We start from the raw sequence: 21,365 nt of genomic DNA on the forward strand, positions 1-21,365 counted from the left end.
TGTTTACAATAATCATATTTCCATACCTCATATTTCACCATGTTTTTAACTTAACCTGTTGAAAATGTGTAAGAAGGTTTGTGCATCTGTTGAATGTTTTTATTGAATGTGTTTTTTGAAAGTATGAATAATTGGATTTGATAAAGAATTAAAATTAGTTAGACTGAACCAAAACAGACAAGAATTTAAAAAAAAATATAAAAGTGATATGAATGAGGTAAAGAAAATGACACATCTTCCTAAGCTAAAACAATTACAATAAAAGGATTTCAATAAAAATATTAATTAATAGTAAGGGATGTAAAAGATGGGAAGACAGAATGGGAGAGAAGCGAGCCAGTATCACAGCAGCCAGAACAGTTTTGTTAACGTGGAGGACTCATGTTTAATATCCAATATTTTCCCATGCCCAGAAAAGATGCGAAGCCACATCACAGCCCTGCTCAGACAACACCCTGATGTGGGAAATGTGAAACCCTACAGGTTTCATTGAAACTGAATCTCCTTGTCCTCAGTGACAGCTCTAACCACTGTGCTATTGAACAAAAGGGGATCCCTTGTCCTTGATTTTGTAGGAAGCCTCCTATTTTTTTAACAGGTGCCTGAATCTTTTGACTATGCTAAACCAGCTAACAATGAAAATTATGGGACTAGTTTGTCTAACACGTTCTGATGCATTTCTTTCAGCTGAAAGTCTCTGGCAAAAATGACTTGAATTTGTAAATATGTTTGAGATGCCCTGAAACATAATTTGTGGAAGCACCTGCTATTTTCCAAAATATGATTTGATGATCATGATAAGAGTAATGATAACAGCTGTTATTGTTCAGGTAACTATGAGTATTTTTTATTTCTTCTTTTACATCACTTTTATACTGCTTCCTATTTCTTTACCTGCCTTCAGTATAATTTTTTACATATATTTTCTTATTTATTTTGCTTCCTCCTCTCCACTGGAATTTTTGATGGTGCCCTCATGGGTCTATATGTCCTCAGGTGCACAGGTACACAACTCATGACTTCTTTTTATATTGCCTGGGCCAAATCTCCTCCAGTTTTTCCTCAGGTGTGATGCCAATGGAATCAAGTTACATCAACAGACTTGTGCAACTAAAGAAAAAGCAGAGCCCTTATCACTTTGGTGCCTTGATATATTTTTTCTTTCATAATGTCTTTCTCAGCACATATCTTTATTTACAGTTTCCTTTATTATTTCTCTGCACCTCGTTTTACAATCCTGGCTTCTTTACATTCAGTAGCCATCATTGTGGTCTATCTGATCTAGACAGCTGTGCCGAGACAGGGGATTTTGGAATATTACTGTAAAAAACTGGAAGCTTTTTGCCACACTTGTATTCATTTTAGTGGTTATCACTGTAACAGTTAACAAAAGACACAAAGACATCCATACCCAAAACAGCATATGAAGATTTAATTTTTTTTTTAAATGGCACATACATTTAAATAGCTCCTACTTTTCCCATTTGGCAAGGCCATTGTTGTGGCTAATGTATGTATTTCTGAAAACAATGATACATTTCCAGTAGTATCTTCCACAATTTTTTTTCAATGAGCAATAAAAGAGGTTGAGGTGGGATGTGTTTTATCCCACCACATTATATCATTCCTCTTTTTCCTCTTTGTTGGATGGCAATCAGGAACCCTCATGCCAAGCTTGGGAAGCAACAGCATCTGGTTCCTTGGCAGATTCTGCAGGCGGTCTTGTTGCCAGCCTTTAAGCTGTGTCTGGGTCTGCTGCATGGTTTGGCTGCAGATGGGCTCTCTGGGTTGCCTTGTGCTTATGGGTGCCAGTTTTGGCTTACCTTTGATTCTGAGGACTTTACTCATTTTTATTCATTTGTGAATAAGGACCCATCCAAATGCTTCATGAAACCAATATCAGAGTGTACCAATATTTAAAATGAAAAGGGAAGGAGGCCGTTTCCCTTCCCCCTCCCCTCCCCAGGATGAAACATTATAATAGCATCTGCAAATGGATCTGGATCTATCAGTATTTCCATTATAAATCAGAGGCTTAGAGCTTAGCCATGAATATTCCTCCCAGAATGAAATGCAATGCGGCCACTTGTATCAAAACAACACTGAACGTTTTTTCAGACCATCTAGGCATTCCCACACTCACTTCCCCTTCTTTCCAGAGGGATAATTTTGAAGACACAACAGTCTTACATCAAGCATATGTCCAAAAACCTCTGTATGGACAAAAAAACCCTGTATGGAAAAAAAACCAAAACTTCTTGTTGTCTCTGGGTGCTGAGGTTCAATGCTGTTTTGGAGCCACGTACAAGAACAGTAGCTAGGCCTGAAAGAAAAGCCTTGAAATCAGACTTGGTGGATGCTGAGGGAGCTTTGGCTGTGAACACAGCCCTCCTGCCTCACTGACCCACAGATCCCCAAAGCCTGGGAGGGTGCAGCAGGAAAGTGATGTTTCTGCCTCCTGTATTTGCTATCAGCTCCTGCCGTGACCCTGTCTGGCCACCCTTTGGACTGGATTTGCGCACCCAAACACCCTCTTGGCAAGAGCTGCCTCCCCTGGAGAGTATGGGGGGATAGCAGGGTGTGGGGAGGCTGTGCTCCCTAATCGGAGGTGTAAGGCTGTTGTCAGGGGGGAGCCAAGTGCCTCTGCCCAGCCAGGGAGTGCAGATCCTGCTCAGCACAGATGGCCAGGGGGGTATGCCCAATTACCAAATTAAGCCTTCAAAACATGATGTGACTTAGCATTTTGGAAGGAACCTTCCTGGACCCCGGACTTCAGTGCCTGTACCTCCTCATGCAGAGCTGGTCCTGCTGCTTTCAGTCATCCTGGGATGAGTGCATTTGGGGCAGCTTGATTCTCTCAGCAAGCCACAATTCCATGGAGCGAGGAGTTATGCAGGGACCAGTATCCCAGAGAAGTGGGTGGGACGGGGTTGGAGGGAGCAGGGGAGCTTGTTGGCACCCTATCAGAGTGTGCATATGGTGATACAGGTGACAGTGCCTGGGGAACAGAGCATTTCCCCGCATACAACGGGGCCCTTTCAGTGATGCCAGATACTGGGCAATGCTGGGTCACAGCTGTCTGTGCTGATTCCCAACATGACCCTGTTTCCCTGCTGAGTGCTTCTAAGCAAGCTCTGAGCAGCCAGCCAGGCACTGGGGACAATGCACAGCAAAACCTCTCCTAATTACAACAGGATCCACAGGCAGAAGTTCCAGTACTGATAATGACAAAAGAAAATTAAAGTAAAAAAACCAGCAACACTTTTTCAAAAGGGTATTCCTATTTTTCTCTTTGCTATTCTCAATGTAAAGTACCAGTGCACAAAATTTTATGCCTATGAATATATGCTGAAGGAGTCATGTCAGTGACACATAGTGTTACACGAAATCCAGCTAAACGTAACATAAGATTCAAAGCAGCAGTGTTTCTGGTGTCCCTTGCTTCCATTTTTAAACCTGTCTTTTCTGTACTTAGGAAGAAGGATTGTTGCCTTTCCATGTTACTCTGCAGTCTACAGACAGTCTCTGCACATGATTTACAGCAGTCTTTCTTGAGAAGTCTCTTCCAAGATTCATCTTTTCACAATCCTTTGTAACAGTCTTATGTTCTTGCAGCCTTTCTTAAATGGATCAAGGCAGAATGTAAAAAAGTTAAATCACAACAAAATTGTTACAGATTCTCTTTTGCAGGTTATTTGAGGAAGGGAAGCAATTCACCTTTAAAATGAGTGATACTCCCAGTCTGGTGAAAGGCTTAAGCATCTGTGCAGTTCCAAATATGGGAGGAAGCTACCTGCATTTGATGAAATAACTTGCCTTTTAAATTAAAGTGCTTAATAAGTTTCAAATGTCAGGTCTCATTCTGACATGTAGGTCTTGCCCTTGTGTAAAGTTAATTTCTGTTTTAGGCTGTTAAAAGCATAAATTACAGATCAAATAATAACCAAATAATCAGTTAGTCTCCTTAATGGGAACCTCTCCCCTCTTCTGCATGAGTAGTAATAGAATTCTTAAGGAAATCACCCACAAGCATTAAAAATACAAGCTAATATTATCTCCAAGAAAGACTCCAACACGACCAAAGACAGAAGGTCCAAATAACAGAGCAGCTTAAGTGCTGAAAAACAGGACTGGTGAATATTTGTTTAAATGCTATTTGAATTCTTATTTCTTGCTGTGTTTTCTGGTTGTTTCCTTAAGGAAGTGAGCGTTGACTATTGTCGGAGTGGTTGGTTGCTCTTTGTAATGTTCTTATTGACATAAAACCCACAAATGTTTATGAGTTTGTGGTATTTCCTTGTTTACTGTTCTCTTTGACAAGTTTCACCTACCCAGAGACAAGGTACTGAGTGTTTTAGGTGATCAGCTCAGTGAGGGGTGAGTAGCAAATAGGAGACTGTCAACCCAAACAGCTCATAAATAAGGCACAGCATGAAACTCATGAGTCTAAACCATTGACAGCCAAAAGTAAAAATATACCAAAAACTTAATGAATATGCTCAATGCAGTTCCAGCTTGTCCATCAATCATCCACCAACAAAAGTTCTACAACCATGGCAAATAATATTTCAACAATAGTATTACTATTGTTAGCTCTGCTGGGCATGGCCTCTGTCTCACAGAGGAGGGTCTGGCAGGCACGTCCTGCCCTGAGTTTAGAGCATATTAGAGATGCTCCTCAGAGATGGGTGTCCACAGCCACCTTTCCCATCTCAGCTCTTTGCTATATAAGCAAACAAGTAGAGGATTCAGTTATTGCTGCTGGTGGCTTGCTGTGGATCGAGGCACAGCATTTGAGCAAGGCATCTTTATTGCTGTCTCACTGTCCAGTTTCTAGTGGGCCAAAGAGCACAGTACAAAAGCTGTCATCCCACTTGGCTCTCATTGCTTTCATTTTTGGCACCAGTAGCTGAGGCCAAGGGCTGAATGAGCACAGGGGATGAATCCTGCTTTGAAAGCTTGCAGATCAGAACTGAGCCATGTTGGAAGAGCAACGTGAGATGCCTGCACACTTCTTTCTTGCATGTTCCTATTCTCTAGCTAACAAAGGAAATTGTGATCCTGTAGGGCCAAGATGACTCCTCTAACATTCTGGCATTCTTGCTAATGGTGTGAGAAAGTGGCCAGGTATAAAAAATACATTCCAGGAAGAGGAACTTCTGGAGAAAATTGGTCTATCCCCTTGATTTCTTGTCCACAGACAGTTTTTTGTTTGGGAAGATTTGCAGAAAACCCATGTCAGGTTTTTTATTCTTTCTTTAGTTTGGCTTGCAAGCCATGCTTTGCCATGCTTTGAAGACATCTATAGAACGTTTAATGCCCTCCTTACATTTATAGCCTATCTTATTAATTTCCCTTCCATAGCATTTCACCTGCAAACTTAAGGCTCTTGCCATTTGACAGGAAATATCCTCAACTCCTCACTGGGCAGCAACAGATGCACACATGAGCAGCAGCTGCTCCTTTATGTGCCTGGAACAAGCAGAGCTTGGAAAGTGGGGAGAGCTGTGTAGTGCAGCCCGATGTATGCAGAACAGGGTATGTGCTGCACAGCCATGTACACACTGGCCCTGCAAAATGGCAGAAGCCCTGCGTGCCTTCTACGCCTGCCCACTTTACTCTGCCCTCCAGCTAGGGCAAGGCAGCCTAGCATGTGTCAGGGCTCTGCTGTGCCCCTGGCCATCCTGCCTGAGGAAGGGAGGGAGGGAGGCAGGGGACAAATTCTCTGCTCTGGCCCCGGTTCCTGAAGCAGAGGAGCCACCAGCCAAGAGCACAAGTAAAACAATTGAAGTAAATCTTAAGGTTTCACTAGTTTGTTTGGGTTTTTTTGTTGTTTTCTTTTCCCCTTTTCTACTGTGTAAGCTGTCTCTTGTTTTGGTTTTTCACAGGTTTGGCAAGCATTTTGCTTTTACAGCTCAAGCTTTGCCCAGTCACAGAACTGCATATAGGCTTTGCTTAGCTTTTGTCTTGCATATTAAACAAGAATTAGGAAATAAAAGAGATATTATTAGGGTTTGGACTTTCTGATTTTGGAGTCAATAGGAGCTTTGTTCTGCACTTCTGGCAGAGGAGAAGGGAGGGCAGACTGCCTCCTGTTAACATTGTAACCCAGGGAGTTTGCTCTTGAACCCCAAACCAGGTATGTGCCGCCCATCTGACCTCTTCCACAACCCTGCTTTCAGTCCCTGGCAAGAAAAACCTTTCTGTTAGGTCCTCAGAAGCAGGATAAGGTCCAGGATGTTTAAATCCTCAATATATTCTGTTATTTCCTGACAATACCCAATTCATTGGTCCAAGATTTGAATACACATCTTCCTCGCACCATTTCACAAAAGGCTTGGACCCCAAGAATAGAAGAAACCACTGCAATACAACAAGGACATATAAATATGAATGTCAAACTGCCCCGTCAATGAAATGCTTTAAAATGCAGGGAGTGCCATGGTGCAGTGGGCCACAGAAACACAATGAAATGATAATGAGGACAAACGGAGATGAAGACCACCCACCAGTAGTTTTATGACTGTGACTTGGAACGACAGTTCTCAGCGGGGCCATTGCCACTGGACGCCATTGTCATTTTTAGCACATGCTAAAGTAGCAATTGTGCACAGACATTTCAACTGTTGCCTCTGACAAACAGCAGCCAGACTATTTATGAACAACCCCCAACCCCATTCTTGTGCGTTTGGCTGTGTCTGTAGGTAGGAGAGAGTGGAAGGCTGCTACTTTGTTCTGACAGGTTTTCCCATAGTCACTGTCTGCTACTCCTTGCATATGCTTAATTTTCTGAGGATTTATGCAGGCCCCTTCCTAGACAGCTCTCCAGCATTAATCTTCCTTACCCAAGCTTCTACCCCACTTACGCTGTAGTCTCCTTCCTGCTGTATTGTGTTTGCCCTCCTTTCCTAGAGAAAAAAACAACATTCAGAATTAGGGTATCAGAGCAAACTTTTCTAGGGCTTGGTTGTGCACATAAGACAAAACTTGGGTTTTGGAGGAATGAAGAAGACAAGGGAAAGACAAGGCATGAGTCTGTTCCTGATATGTTTGTTCACCCTGCCAGGGAGGTGCATGTGCTGGATCAGAGCACCTCCCAGGTGTCCTGGCGTAGGTTTCTGCCTCTCTATCCCCAAATGCTGCCACTCATTTTCTTGGCAACTCTCACCAACACCTCATCTCCAGCGCAGGGCACAGGGGGTGCAAACAGGGTGCAGGAGAATTTTCTCCCACCCAACTTCCATGCCAGAAACTGTTTGGCTCAAGATTTAGGTAAGCAACAAGTCTTCAAAACAATGATCCAAATGCAAATCTTTTCTGTTTTGTAACTCTGCTAGAAAAATACCAAATCGCATTCAAGAAATGCAGCCTTTTAGGTTTGTTCACTGTTTCATAAATAGCTGTAGATTACACAGCACTCTACCAGCTTGCCTTCAAATTTTATTGTATTAAGAAACTCATCCAAAAAGCATTTGATACCTAATACATTCTTAATCCGTCACTCTTCAGATCCTGTCATAAAATGTGTAACTGAGAGAAGCTGTTCACATTACCACCATATCAGGTCATCACTCCCAAAGCGTTCATTATGGGATGTTGTTGAAAGGCGACATCTTCACAGCCAAGATATGCCCAATTTATCCATTAGGCATTCCTTCAGTAGTCATTTAAAGTGAGCACGATTGGGTTTTTTAACTGTCTGTGCTTTACCAAGAAGACAGCTATAGCATGGCTCAGAAAATAAGCACTCATGTTATTCTCGATGGGCTGTGCAGAAAAAAATGTTTAATTTGCATGCGCATGATGGTAGAGGAAGCTGACTCAGAACAAGCTGTGGGTGCCTCTGGATGGTCAGAGTTAAGGGACTATAGGAGCAGTGAGAGGTCTCCAGCATGGAATGGGGAACACTGTGTGTGTGGGTGTTGTTCTCTGTGTTGTATAACCCCTAAAAATGGGGAGTTATGCATTCATCCCTCAAGGAAGGGATAAAAAGAAAAGGAGATAGAGAGGAAGGAGGGGAAGAGTGATCCACAGCATACAGAAATACATAACTGGAGGTGCAAGAAGACAAGGCACAGCATCCCCAGCTTATTAACCATTGTGGGGAGCATTGCATATTCAGGTCTGCTTTTATCTTACCAAAGCTTTGGGAGGAGGCCTGAGACACCTCCCTGAGACACACCTTAGGTAACCCACGAAGGCAATGGACAGATGGACTGGAGGGCAGAAATTTCATAAGACAGTTCAGTAAGCCTCAGATAAGAGAGTTTCCTGGAGCTATCTATCACTTTCTGTACAGCTTGAAAAGTGGGGTCCATCACTGTCACAAAAGCACCGATATGGAGCAGACAGCCAACTTCCCTGGCTCAGAAAGCTTCCTATCAAAATCTCCACAAGATGGAATCACAAAATACATAGTAGGAGCTGAGTGGGCCAAGAGCTCCTGGATCATATCATAGGCAGGTGGTTGGTGACCCTGGCTCTGCAGGAGGGGTGTGCTCTGACTCTGTGACTCCTCTGCACAGGTCCTGTGCTGGGCCAACAGCTCAGGACTGGCAGCAGAGCTCTTGAGCCAGAGGACTGTCTGTGTAATCCAGACTTCTGCTTCTAGAAGTAAGATAGCTAGAAAGGCCACCATGGAGTTATAAAGACTGACTGCATGCCCAATCCAATCCCATCTATTTATGGAGCAGAGGGGTTCCTGGTCAGCATATTTATCTTCTGTCTGGGCACCTCATTGTTATCTCAGCTTTCCAATGCACAAGGTAGGAAGGTAGTGCCCAGTGATTCTCTGCCATGAATGAAATTCTAGCTTATAGATGCTGGGTAGGAAACTCAGCCTTTCAGTGCAACATAACTATCCAGCTATAAAGCCACTGGATCTACAATGTCTGCTAGAGTGATTGAGAATAGTACAGGACACTGGAATTTTCCCTTGAATTCACTCCTTGTATTATCACATGACTTCTCTAAAATTTTAGTTTGTGAGTACTTTGCAGTGGAAATCTGGTGCGGGTAAATAGCAGTCATCTTTCACACCTCATGGGACGTTTGCTGTTGTGTAGAAACAAGGGTCACCTTACAGAGAGTTCAGCAGGATAGGCTTGGCAATAGCACTGGCACTCTTTGCCAGGCATGAATCCTCAGACTGATGTTTCACAGCCTCTGCTTCCTTTTCAGCCTGGTTGGTTAAAAGCTTGTCTATGGTGCTAGCCTAAGTGGGATCTCAGAAACTCTCAAATATGCATCAAGACACTCACCAAGACCTGGTAGTGTGGGCTGTCAGGTTTCATAATTTGATAGATTTCCCAACTGAGGCACATGTTGGTGAAGTGGCATATCCAACATTGAGCAGGAACATTTCTGGTGGAACTGAGAAAGGAAGTCAGCTTGAAGTTCTCTGCCATAACCCTCACTCCTTCCTCTTCATCCCTTCTCCCTGAATCCCCATTCTTAATGCCTCAACACAGAGATTAAATAGACCTTATGACAAAGAGGACAGTTAGTTGGACAACACTATGTTTTAAATTCAGCATAGCTGTGAGAACAGGCAACAAGAAATGGGATTACAAACAGTCAAGCAAGTTCACACATGTTAGTTATGTCCAAAGAGAGTTGCTCTCCTTTGTTGCAGTGTGCTTCACTCATCTGTGCAGCTGTGCATCTGGCCTTTTGTTTCTCTACCTATTCTCATAGGTGACTGTTGTAATGAGGAATGACAGAGATGGGGACCTGACAGGCAGAAACTTCCCGGATTGGGTGAAGCATGGACTCACATGAATAAAGCACTTGAAGCAAAGGAATCTGGAAAAGATATTCAAATATATACAAAACCATAAATACTACAAGTAACACTACCATTATGTCAGTTTTGCTTTCCAGCAGACCTCTGTATGCACTCAGCCTCACACTGGACTCTGTAGCAAATCTCTCCTGTTTATTCTGTCTGTGTTCAGATACCGTGGTGGAGACTACACAATTGCTCTGTTGAAGCACCTGATCACAAGTGTATAGCTGGTCCCTCCTCTGGACTGTGCTGAGCTTCCCCAAGTCCAGCCCAGCTTATTCACTGTGCCAAACACAGACCAAGTCACCTAGAGCGGCATTTTTCAAATTTTGCCTCTGATTTTTAAATGGTGGCTTTGGTACTTTGTAGGGGAGATTGATGCCTGGCTGCCAAGAAATGTTTATTCTTGTGTTCTTGCCTAATCATTGTCACAGATGATTCAGCAAGAGCAGAACTGCCACTCTGCCTGAAAAAAAAAAAATCTGCTGGGGCTTGTTCTTGTTCATTTTGGAGTATTATGAACAAAAATACATAAAAAGCCATCCTTGTGTTCCCAGAGGGTATTTGTTTTTGCATTTTGAGGAAGAAATATTGGGCTAAAATTAGAGAAACTGCACAGGTAGAAACATTATTAACATAATTAATGGCTTATGTAAACAAGGAAGAATGTTTTCTGGGAGATGTTTTGCTGTCTGCAAAAACCCAGAGACCTAATATTGTTTAGCCAATTTTCCTCTGCCATGAGGAGGTCAACAGTCACGTACCCTCTGTGTTGGACACTGTCAAGCCTTGTTTACTGCCATTAGAAGGTCCCAGGAGAAAGCTGGTGAGTTTTTGGCAGTTTGTGGCAGAAGAGAGAGCTACAGCTGCAGAGCAGTTGTTGTCATAACACCTATTCATCATTATCCCTCCCATCATGAATCACCTACTGATAACCAACCCCTCTTTGTTTACATTTATCACATCTAGAAAGCCTGTGCTTGCTACCAGGAACCACATCTCTACCTGGGAAAACTGGCAGCTTTTGTGCCAGTATTTCTCCTCCAAACCCAGAAAATTCTCGAAATCTCCCTGCTGAGAGAACAGGGACAGCTTTTCAAATGTTTTGTTCACTTCCACTTAAAATTCAACCGGAGTATCTAAATTAGGAATGCTGCTACATTCCAGCTCAGAGAGCTGCAGTGCTCTGTTACAAAGAGGGGCTCCATCTCCTCCTCGTCATCCAGAACCCTGTCTTTCTGGATCGGCTGCTCCATTTGCCTAGGTGGAAAGCTTGGTAGGGGGCCCATGTTGTACCCTTCCTTCTGTGTCTGGTACAGCATGGAGCACCATGTCAGCGATGCACTAATACACAAGAATAATCAGCTCATCAAATCAGCTTCATTAGTTGGAGCTCGAGAGCACAGCTCTGCTGCCCAGCCCTGCAGACACGCAGCCTGCCTCACCACTCCATCTGCTGCAGCCGAGCAGGAGGGGTCTGCCCATTCGGCTGTTCACGCACAAGTGCAAAAGCCCGGGACACTGGGGGTACTCCGAGCATGTGCCATGTTCCTGCCTGACACATGTCACCAGGGGACCACTGCTCCTCCCCTGTCTCTCATATGGAGACCAAATCCAGCTCCCGAGTGCCAGGAATGAAGCCGCTAGAGCGAGGTTTTAGGCCACTAATGATTTTCCTGGGTTTTGGGGGGAGGGGAGCGGAGTCTGGTCCAAGAGGTCTGCCTCACATCCTCATCACAACGTGGGCTCCTGGAGGCCACCGCACGCTGCTGGTGGGTGGCTGAGCACTGGGGACCCTCTCTGTGTGACAGGAGAGGTGAGAGGTGGCAGTGCAGAGGCTGCTGGAAGGTGGCTCATCTCCACAGCAGGCTCAGGGCTCTGCGGTCCCTGTATGTCGCTAGCAGAGGAGCAGAGCATCAGCAGGTCACGAGTTTCACAGATTTGTTCACTGCTTGGAATTTCTGAGTGAGAGTATTTATGGATAGCTCTGGAGTTATTTTTATGGGAATGGCTCTGTAACTAAGCACTTCAGAAAAAAAATCAGGCCACCATGTAGATGAAAAGGCAGGTGAAGGGGGCTTCACTTGAGTGTATCCAGCTTGGAAAAGGATGGGTGTCAGCCCCTTGCAGGGACTTGCTATGAAAACCCCTAGGGCTGGTTGTCTTCACAAAAGCTCTTCCTCAAACAATGATGAATAATAAACACATGTGTAAATGTCTCGGTCTTTGGAATTGCCAAGGGTCTGTGCAGAAGTATCTGTTGCTTACACTGAAGTTCTCTCTCTCTTTCTCTGTGTATTTTTAGCATGGATGGAGATACAGTCTCAGAAAATGTAATGACATGTGACATGCAGGATTCATATGTATCTAGGCAGTATGGGAATGTACCATGTAGGAGGAGATATAACATACTGCTTGGCTTCTAATACCCATTACTTAAGCACAATAAGGCGCCTTATGGAAGCAGATAAGGGGGCTCCCCATGGAGCCTAAGCATTAGAAGACATATGTTTATCCCATACCTGTGTTCTCTCTTTGCTGTATGTCATTACATTTAAGTTCCTTCATGCAATATTGGCTGACGGTTTTTACTAGATTGTCAGAAATGCTCTGGGCGTTCACCTTTAGAAGATGATCAGTTTTCACAAGAAAACAACTATCAGCTCAATTCCACCTCTCCCATGTCACTAAAAAATATCTGCTAATGAGTCCAGCCTGATACCAATGCAATCCTATGGCAAATCATCTAAAGTTCAAGAGAATTTCTCTACTGATTTTAGGAGAAATTCTCCTAAAGTCAAAAGGCATTGTTCTGTCCTGGAGTTACCTCTGTAACTTTAACAAGATGAGACAGTGAAGTTTTGCCTTTTAAGTGGTTCTAACAAAATGGGTTTTTTACCAAAAAATAGCATGTTTAAGGAAGCATTAAATGTCCACAGAATCTCTGCCACTGAGAGGAGTGTCTCAAGCAGAAGGGATCAGCCTCTTGCCTCCCTTGTTTTCACACTGCAACCTAGTTTTAACAGGAGCTGTATCCTGCAAATAGATACAGAAAAGGACTGCTAAAGGATCTTAATATCATAGTTCAAGCAGAACTGCCTATTTTCCTAACTAAGGTTTGAATTGCATTGTAAAGATAGACACTGGAACGGTTGACAGCTTTAACAAGAAAACTGTGACTGCAATCCTAGTGCAAACCATACATCTTGTGAGATCAAGTGGAATGCTCTGTACAGATGCCAAAAGGAGCTGAATGTTTAAAGCCTGGGGTTTTTTTATTAGTAGTTAATGGTGTATATTTAGCACTGAAAAGATCATTTGACAGCACATCAGTCTTGCCAGATACATGAGTAAAAGGAAACTCAAAAACCCCACATTTGTGTGGGGTCTTTTGGTCTGAAATTTTGGGAGGAAACAACCTGCTGACTGCGAACTCTGCTGAACTAGATGGAGAGACTGCCATTGATTTCCATGGACTTTAGATCAACCAGAAGGAGGGAAAGCAAAATGCATGCTAGGATGTTTCCTTGGTTATTTGCCTGTCCTTTTAAATGCTATATGTGACATTTTAAAGTTCAGGTGTTAAAAAAAGGAATGATAGCTTCATGAAGGGTTTGTCAGTGAACTGCAGAGTTTAGAAGGCTGTTAAAAATATGAATATAAATGTCTCTGTGCATATACACTACAGGGACAGAATTTAATTTAGCTGGAGCTGGTGGTACCTGACACTTTCTGCTATGAGAGCCTGTTTTCAGTTTTCTATAACTTTGCCAAGTTTTAACCATTCAGTGTCTACCTCACACTGAATATTTTGCATCTCTTGATTCCACCAGCAAGGTGATGAAAAGCTACCCAGTACTGCAGAATGGAGAAGGCAATCAGGGGATCTGGCCACAAGGGAGAGAGAGTAAGTGACAGCAGGAGAAGCATGCACATGGACAAAGGAGGGGACAAAGTGAAGTGGAAGGTAAATCAGATGGGGGCAGCCAGACATAAGAGAGAGTGATGGGATGGGGTTAAGGGCTAAGCCAGCAGGAGAGGCAGCCTGGGAGAGAAACACAGGAAAGGTTGAGGAATAAAAGACCCCCAAAGCAATCTGAGCAGTAAATCCTTGAATCATGCATTCATCTTCTTTAGGTTTTTGGGTTTTTTTTCTTTTTCCCCCAGGCTAAAGAAAATGATTTATGCAGCACCAAGCATAAGGGGGCCCCATTCTCCACTGGCTGGTAAGCATTGCTGTGAGGAACACAACGGCAGCAACAGCAAAAGCAAAAGCAGGAGAAGCCTGTTGTCATTTCAAAAGCCCTGAGAATGACTCACTGGTCAGACTGCTCCCAAGAAGAAGAGTTGCTTATTGCAACTGTTTGCTTTCTTTTCCTGTCGAGATTGCAGTTTTATATTCATTTTCCAATAGGAAGAGGCTACAGGACTACAGAAGTAGGCAGAAAAGCTGAGAATGAGAGGGCAAGGGCAGGGAGTTATGAACAAAGGCACACAGTGAGGAGGGAGACAAAGCACAGATGAGGAATGAGAGCAAGTGAGGAGGTGCAGAGAAGGGCAGAACCACCAGATGGGGGACAAAAAGCCACATAAAACCTCTCAGCATTTCTAACTCTTCCCTAATGTATGTGTATGATCCTTGTGCAAACACTTCCTCCCAGAGGTGCTTCATCTTCTGGGCACAGGGATGGATGCAGAGTTAGTAGGCAGGACAGCTGGAGAAGTAGATGATTAGACACTGGTATGTCAAAAGCTGTTCTCTGGTACACCACATCAGTAGAAATGCTTGAAGAAAGTCTTAGCTCCTGTGTTCTCTCTCACTGCTTGGTTTAAAGCTTGATGTCCAGAAAGGCAGCACAGATTTCCTTGTCCTCTGACCCTGGGACCAGAAGCCAGCCCCACCTGAGGCATGATTAAAGCTCCCCTTGTTCCCATGTTCCACTGGCACATTGCACATCATTTCTGTGGAGCTGTTTACACGAGGTCCTGCTAACATGCACTCTCAATCTTGAGCAGCCTGTGCCTGTGTGTGTCCCTGATCCATGGATTAATGGTAAGATTATGCTTGTGGTAGCTGCCAGGTTGCACTGCTGCCGGGAGACAGCGTGTCGGCAAGGAGGTGTCCCTCTTGCTCCAACTGCATGTACCCATTGCAGGCATTTCTGTAAGGGAGGTTATTTTGGAAGTGCAAGCAATCACATGATTCCAGAACAAATGTCTCCAGGAGATGTTGCTCTTCCCACATCTCTTCCAAAGGGAAAAAAAAAAAAAAGGAAAAGGTAGAGGGAGACTTCCAGCCAGTCCCACTAGCTTTTGCAGGTGAATTCTCTTAACAAATGAAGTCTTCTCACCGCATCAATTTTGCACACAGGTTACACCAGATTTTTGGGCATGCCCCTGTTCATAGCTGCCTGGCAAGGAATTTGGGAAAAAAAGAGAACCATGTGAAAATGCTACCCTGTACCTGCTACTAAATGGGTTATTTGAAGTTTTGACTAATCAGTTTGTGTGATGGATGTCACTCAATCTTAATGGCATTACCTCTGTGCATGCCACAGTATAGAAAAAAAATGTTTTGTTCTATTTTTTTCCTGTTTCACACATAGTCCCTAAACATTTGATGGGTCTTGGAGTGGGAGGGTTTTTCAAAGGGCTGCAGAAGCCCTTCTGAGGCTAATTTATCCATGTGAATATTTACTTCCTATAAATGTCCCCATCCCCCCGATGGATGCAATCATCTGTGGCAGTCAGGCTGCTTTGCAGGACAGGACCCTAAGTGATGACTGAGAGGAGAGGAAAGGAGAACACAAGGATGCAGGAGTGGAGTGGGACAAGGGAGCCAAGCCAAGCCAAGCAGGTGACTGCTGTGGTTTAAACACCCCCCAGTAGTGAAGAGGTTATGGCTTCTCCTGTTGTCTCACTCTTCCTTTCACACACAGTCTGGTGACTACCACCACCAGCACCACCTTGGGAAGTAAATAAGGTCGAAAACACCAGCAGAGGGAATCAGTAGTTTTTATTCACTAAAATATGTGCCGCTTAAAAGAAGAAAAAAGCAAAAAAAAAGCAAAAAAAAAAAAAAAAAAAAAAAAAAAAAAAAAAGCTGTAGTCACACAGCTGTAGTCTGGTCTCCCACGTTTCAGCTGTTCCCTCTGTCCACAGGCAGAAGTAATGCGTCACTTTCTGAATTGTTTCTTTAAAGAAAAAACAACAACCCAAATCAGTTAATCAACAGCAGCAGTGCTGCCGACTGGGATCGGTGGGCTCTGCTCCAGCCGGGAGGCACAGCATGGCCCCTAGGGACGGCCGCAGGTAGGAGCCGCGAAGCTCAGGCTGTTTGGAGCCCCGGAGGGAGTGTCTGTCCTGCCCAGCCGGCTCCGGGCGCTGGGCCGCCCTGCTGGGTGCGGGAGAGGCTGCGAGCCCGGCAGGTTGGAGCAGTCTGCGCAGCCCCGGCGCCACAGCCCGGCCACGGACGGGGCAGGAAAATGCTGCGTTCCCCGGCAAGACGCACAGGATTTCCTGCAGCGGGTCAAGAAAACATACCTTCCCATTGTCCCCGCCATGTCACGGGGAGTCCTTGTGCTCCGCTGGGGACAATGTCAACTCCTACCCTGGCAACCAAGGAAAACAAGGACGGTTGTTTGGCATTTTACGCGAAGCTGCCGCCCGCCTCCCTCAGCAGCCAGGCCTGGCACGGGCAGGGACGGCCGCCCTCATGGCCACTAATGAGCCGCCCTCCCTGGCCGTTGGTTGGCCTCGGAGGTGGAAAATCTGTGGCAGCCCCAGGGAAAAAAAAAATCTCAAGACAAACAACTGTTTGTGGGGGAGGCGGCGAGGAGCGGGCGCCATCCAGCCCTTCCGAGCGCGGTGCTGGTTCCTGCCCTCGGCCAGAGCTGGGCTGGGCAGCCAGCTAAAGCCTGGGCAGTGTTTGGGCCGGGGCCGTGCCCAGCTGTGCCCGGAGCGGTGCCCAGAGGCACAGGGCTGGTGCAGGAGGCCGTGTCGCACCCTGCAGCGTGCCCGGGGCGGCCTCAGCGCCCACTCCTCTGCCAGCCCCGGTAAACTGCAGGGTAAGCTTCCTACTGCCCTGCCCTGGTGCTCAGTGTATTCACTGTTACTCCTTTTGCCTCCTCTGAAAATCACTTTATCGTTCAAATATCAGCCACAGGGAGGAAACGGCAGCCTTACGTTCATGCAAAGCCCAGGACTCAGTCTTTTCACGGGCACTGGATGCAGAGAAACACGACATGCCATGCTGGGTGCCCGGGAGGTGGCACGGCCCGGCCAGCAGCCGTGCCCCAGGCACTCCGAGTCCAGGCCCGTCACTGCAGCCTGGCTCCTGACCGCCTCACAGCCCGGGAACAGAGGTCAGGGAAGGCTCAACTTTGATACTACTGGGCTGGCACAGCTCCAGGGTTAAAGGCACTATTTGCTTCCTGTAATGCTTTCGTGAACCTGCATTTGCTTTTGTCGTACCACCAAGCTAGCAAGTGCAGGATGAGACAGAGCGCCCTGGAAGGCAGTGGCAAGGATTATAAGAAACTGAACATTTTATAGGAACTTAAAGGAAAGAAATTACTACTCTGACACTTCAAAATAAGGTAATCTTAAAGTACACAAGGAAAATGTGTAAATCAGCTTAGTGTTAACAGCAACACGAATACACACAACACAGTATGTAGGACTTTACCTCTGGGCTCAAGACGGTATTTCAGTTTCTAGCAAAATACAGATTTTCCCTCTCTTTTCAAAAAGTCAGTTTGTCCTATGTTTCAGTGCCCCCTAGAATTAGTTGTTTGACTAATACTAGTTATTTGCTTGGGTAAGGATTATTAATAAACTCCAGCATAACAGAAAGGTGAAAATACTTAAAATAAAGCCCTAGAGATAGAAGCACATATAAACCAGGCTCCTAGGCTTCAGAAGTGCCCCTGCCACTAAGCCAGGTGCACACCCAAAGTGCCATGGAATAGAGCTGTGTCCAGAGCCAGTGTTACTGTGTGGCAAGATCCACAGGGGGGTATCACATCGAAGGCTGCCCGTTTCAAAGAAGCTGAAAAAGACATCTGTAAAGAGATTTTACTGTTAGAGTAAAAAACCCCCCAACAGCTGAAAAGTGTTTGTCCAGGAAGGGGGAACATGTGTCTTTAAATTTATCATAGATAAATGGGCAGAGGGAATAGCAGCCAAGATTTTCTTGTCTGAAAGGCTGAAGCTAATACTGTCATCTGTGGTTAAGACCCATTTGTCAAACAGACTATGCTGAGAATAAGGAAAATCAAGTCTGCCTTCCCTTTTTAATTTGATTTAATTAGCCATAATTCCCCTTACTGAAATAAAGGCATTTTCAATTGCGGGACACATTTCTGTGTCTTTACTTCTACTAACGCAAGTACATAGCTCTGCATGCAGGGAAAGCAAAAGCCAGACAAATGTGCTGCAAAAACAAGATGCTCCACTACACTCACCTCCTTCCTTGGGAGAGGAGGACAGAACAAACAACACGTGGCAGATGTTAGCCACACAGTTCAGTGCCCTACTGGGAGGCATGCAAATACTATCGTGATACACACGCTGGGAGAAGATACATAGGAGAAAACAGGGCACTTGTTGTATGTATGTCAGATTTGCCCCTCCATAGCTAGGAGGAGGCATGCACTCATAGCACGGCACAGAGTACATAATGCAATTATAATTGGGTGCAATATGTTCACAGCGCTTAAAAAAACGCTGTCTTAAAAAACTGAGTGCCACGTTCAGATGGCTTAAATTCCCCAAGAGCCCCTGTGCCTACTGCTTCCTACTGGCTGCTTCTGGTCCTTCAGCGGTGCCCAGCCAAGAGGAAACTTCAGGGCACAGATGGAGTTCAGGCTAGACAGTCCATAACCTTCACTGGATCCCGCTGGCATCCTGTGGTGCGAAACCTGCATCCCAGAATTACTTGGAGCACTTGTCCTCCCGAACCCGATGAGCACACTTGCTTAAAATAGGCACTTGCAAAGGTGTGGCGGGGCCAGCCTTAGGGCTCGCAGGATTGCTGAGGGGGACTGTGAGCCTCAGAATATCCTTGCAATTCATCTGTAATGTTAAACTTTAAATAACTGTCTTCCTCTTTCATTCCTTTCTACCTCGGCTAAGAAATGCGACACGCACTGTGTAAAGGGACTGTCACCAGCTGTTAATAAGAAAGCAGCTTTAGCTTCTCTCCGCTTCTCTTGTTCACACGTAGACAGTGTTGGAAATCAGTGAAAACGGGTGTAGCCCCTCTGCTACCGCCACCACCACCTCCCACAAAGAGAGCAAGTGAGAAAGGGAAGAGGAAAGGTTGAAGAAACGGGCTGACCTACTTAGGTACTGCGAAGGACGAGCATGCAGGCTCTGAGTGCTGGGATGGCTGCGCGCGTTTGTTCTGGGCACCTACTGTTACCCTGGCATTCCTCCAAACAAATGGCTTTACACCCAATTCCAAAACAGCTCCTTCCTCCTCCTCTTCAAAATATGCCCTCCCCACCGTGCATGCTCTCCCTGTGATCCTTGCTGCCTTGGTTTTAAAACGGCCGCTTCCCTGAGCAGGCAGCCAGCCCCTGTCTTCTCACCCACCTGTTAATACCTGGCCTCCTGTTTGTCACATGGCAGCTCTGGGCTCTGGACCAGGAACCCCCCCTTGCTCCTGTGCCGCAGCCACTGCTTCCGGCATGGGCCACCTGTCCCTCCTGTCTCAGCTGAGAAAGGACAGGACCTAACTGCAGGGTAGGTGGCTGTCAGTGAGCGGACCCGGCTTGCGAGGAGTGGTTTCCAGAAGCAGGAAGGTGAGAGGAGGCAGGTCTCCTTGCTCTCAGGAGCCCTGACTCAGACCCCTTCCTGTGTGTTGCATGCCCCCCCCTCTGCTCCGCTGGCTCTGAGCCCCTGAGTGGCATCACTCGAACCCTGCGAGTTAGCCAGCCTGAAAATTATACCCGCTGGGATCTGGCCAGTTTGCAAAGCCTAATATCAGTGATTGCAAGGTGGGATCAACACATTCGGGCAACACAAAGATTGCATTATAAACCCTTTTGGATTTAGATGGCAAATGATCCTTTTGCTCTTCAGACAGTATTTCTGGCAATTCAGAGCAGTCACAATTGCTCGTCAGAACAACCAAAAGTGCTTCCCTGGCAGCACGGCATATCTTACTGAGAGACTGGAAGAACCTTCTTTGGTTTCTATATAAAACACACTTATGACTCATATAGGACTCAGAAATTGTCTTAGTTAGAGATAAATGGGAAGATACACTGCAGATCTGGAGAATGGTGCTTGAGTCACAAAGCTAGAACTGTGATCAAAAGGCAAAATTCCCCAAAGTTTGGGGTCTTAGGGAGACAAAAAGGGGTTTGTTTGCATTTTCACACAAGCATTGCGTTTGGCATTTCTTCTTTCTTTTTTTTCCTTCCCACTTCTCACTGAATGTGTTCTGGAGTATTAGAGGTCTTGCAATTCCTTTTGTCTACTCCTGCTAGCACCCTGTCTTTCTTCATTCCAGTAATGTCTCAGAAGCAATTAAAAGCAGTTCCTCTGAGAGCCACAATGCCACATCAGCTTCAGTCCTTTACCAAAGACTATGTAATGACATTATAAAAACCACAGCAAAAGATCATTACTAGGGTGACAAAATCAACACCGAGAAACTAGAAAAAGCCACTACCAAGCTGGCTTCTGGAGGTGCAGTTTGGCCCCTTTGTACTTACACATGTTGCAGCAGTCTTCAATTACATGAGCATGATCCTGCACCGTTTGTCCCACAGAACCCCTGCCTCATCCAGCTCATGGAGCAGGCGGTGCTCAATTAACAAACAGCTATTTATATTGGGTCTGTGCTCAGTACAAGACTCTATGCCTTGTTCACTGAACACTGCTCAGACCCCAGTGAGATGCAGCAATTCACTTTCCTGAAGGCTCTGCTGTCCTATGAAGACAGGCTGAGAGAGCTGGGTCTGCTCAGCCTGGAGAAGAGCAGGTCTGACAGACCTAATAACATCCTTCCAGTACCTACAAGAAAGTTGGAGAGGAACATTTTACAAGGGTATGTAGTGATAGGAGAGAGGAGAATGGCTTTGAACTGAAGGAGAGTAAGTTTAAATCAGATATTAGGAAGAAAATCTTTACTCTGAGGGTGATGAGGCACTGAAACAAATTGCCCCAAGAGATTGTGGATGCCCCACCCTGGAAGTGTTAATGGCCAGGTTGGACAGGGCTTTGAGCAACGTGGTCCAGTGGAAGGTGTCCCTGGACACTTGGAACTGAGGGATCTTTAAGGTCCTTTCCAACCCAGACCATTTTGTGATTCTAGTGTACTTACCAGTGTTGTGTCAGTGGACTGTTGGGATTTTAGCTGACTAGAGAATTGGAAAAGTACAAGGCTGTGGCTAGTTCTAAGTCTTGCACTTGCAAGATAGCGTGTCCTTGGGCCTAGCTGTAGTATGATAACAGGTAGTGAAGGAGACATGAGAAAAGAGAGATGTAACTCTTGAGGAATGGGGAAGAGCTGATGTTGTGGTGTGGCTAATAGACAGTGTAAATTACAAAATATTCCTGAGCTTAT

Source organism: Melospiza melodia, chromosome 3 (assembly GCF_035770615.1).
Source record: "Melospiza melodia melodia isolate bMelMel2 chromosome 3, bMelMel2.pri, whole genome shotgun sequence".
NCBI lineage: Eukaryota > Metazoa > Chordata > Aves > Passeriformes > Passerellidae > Melospiza > Melospiza melodia.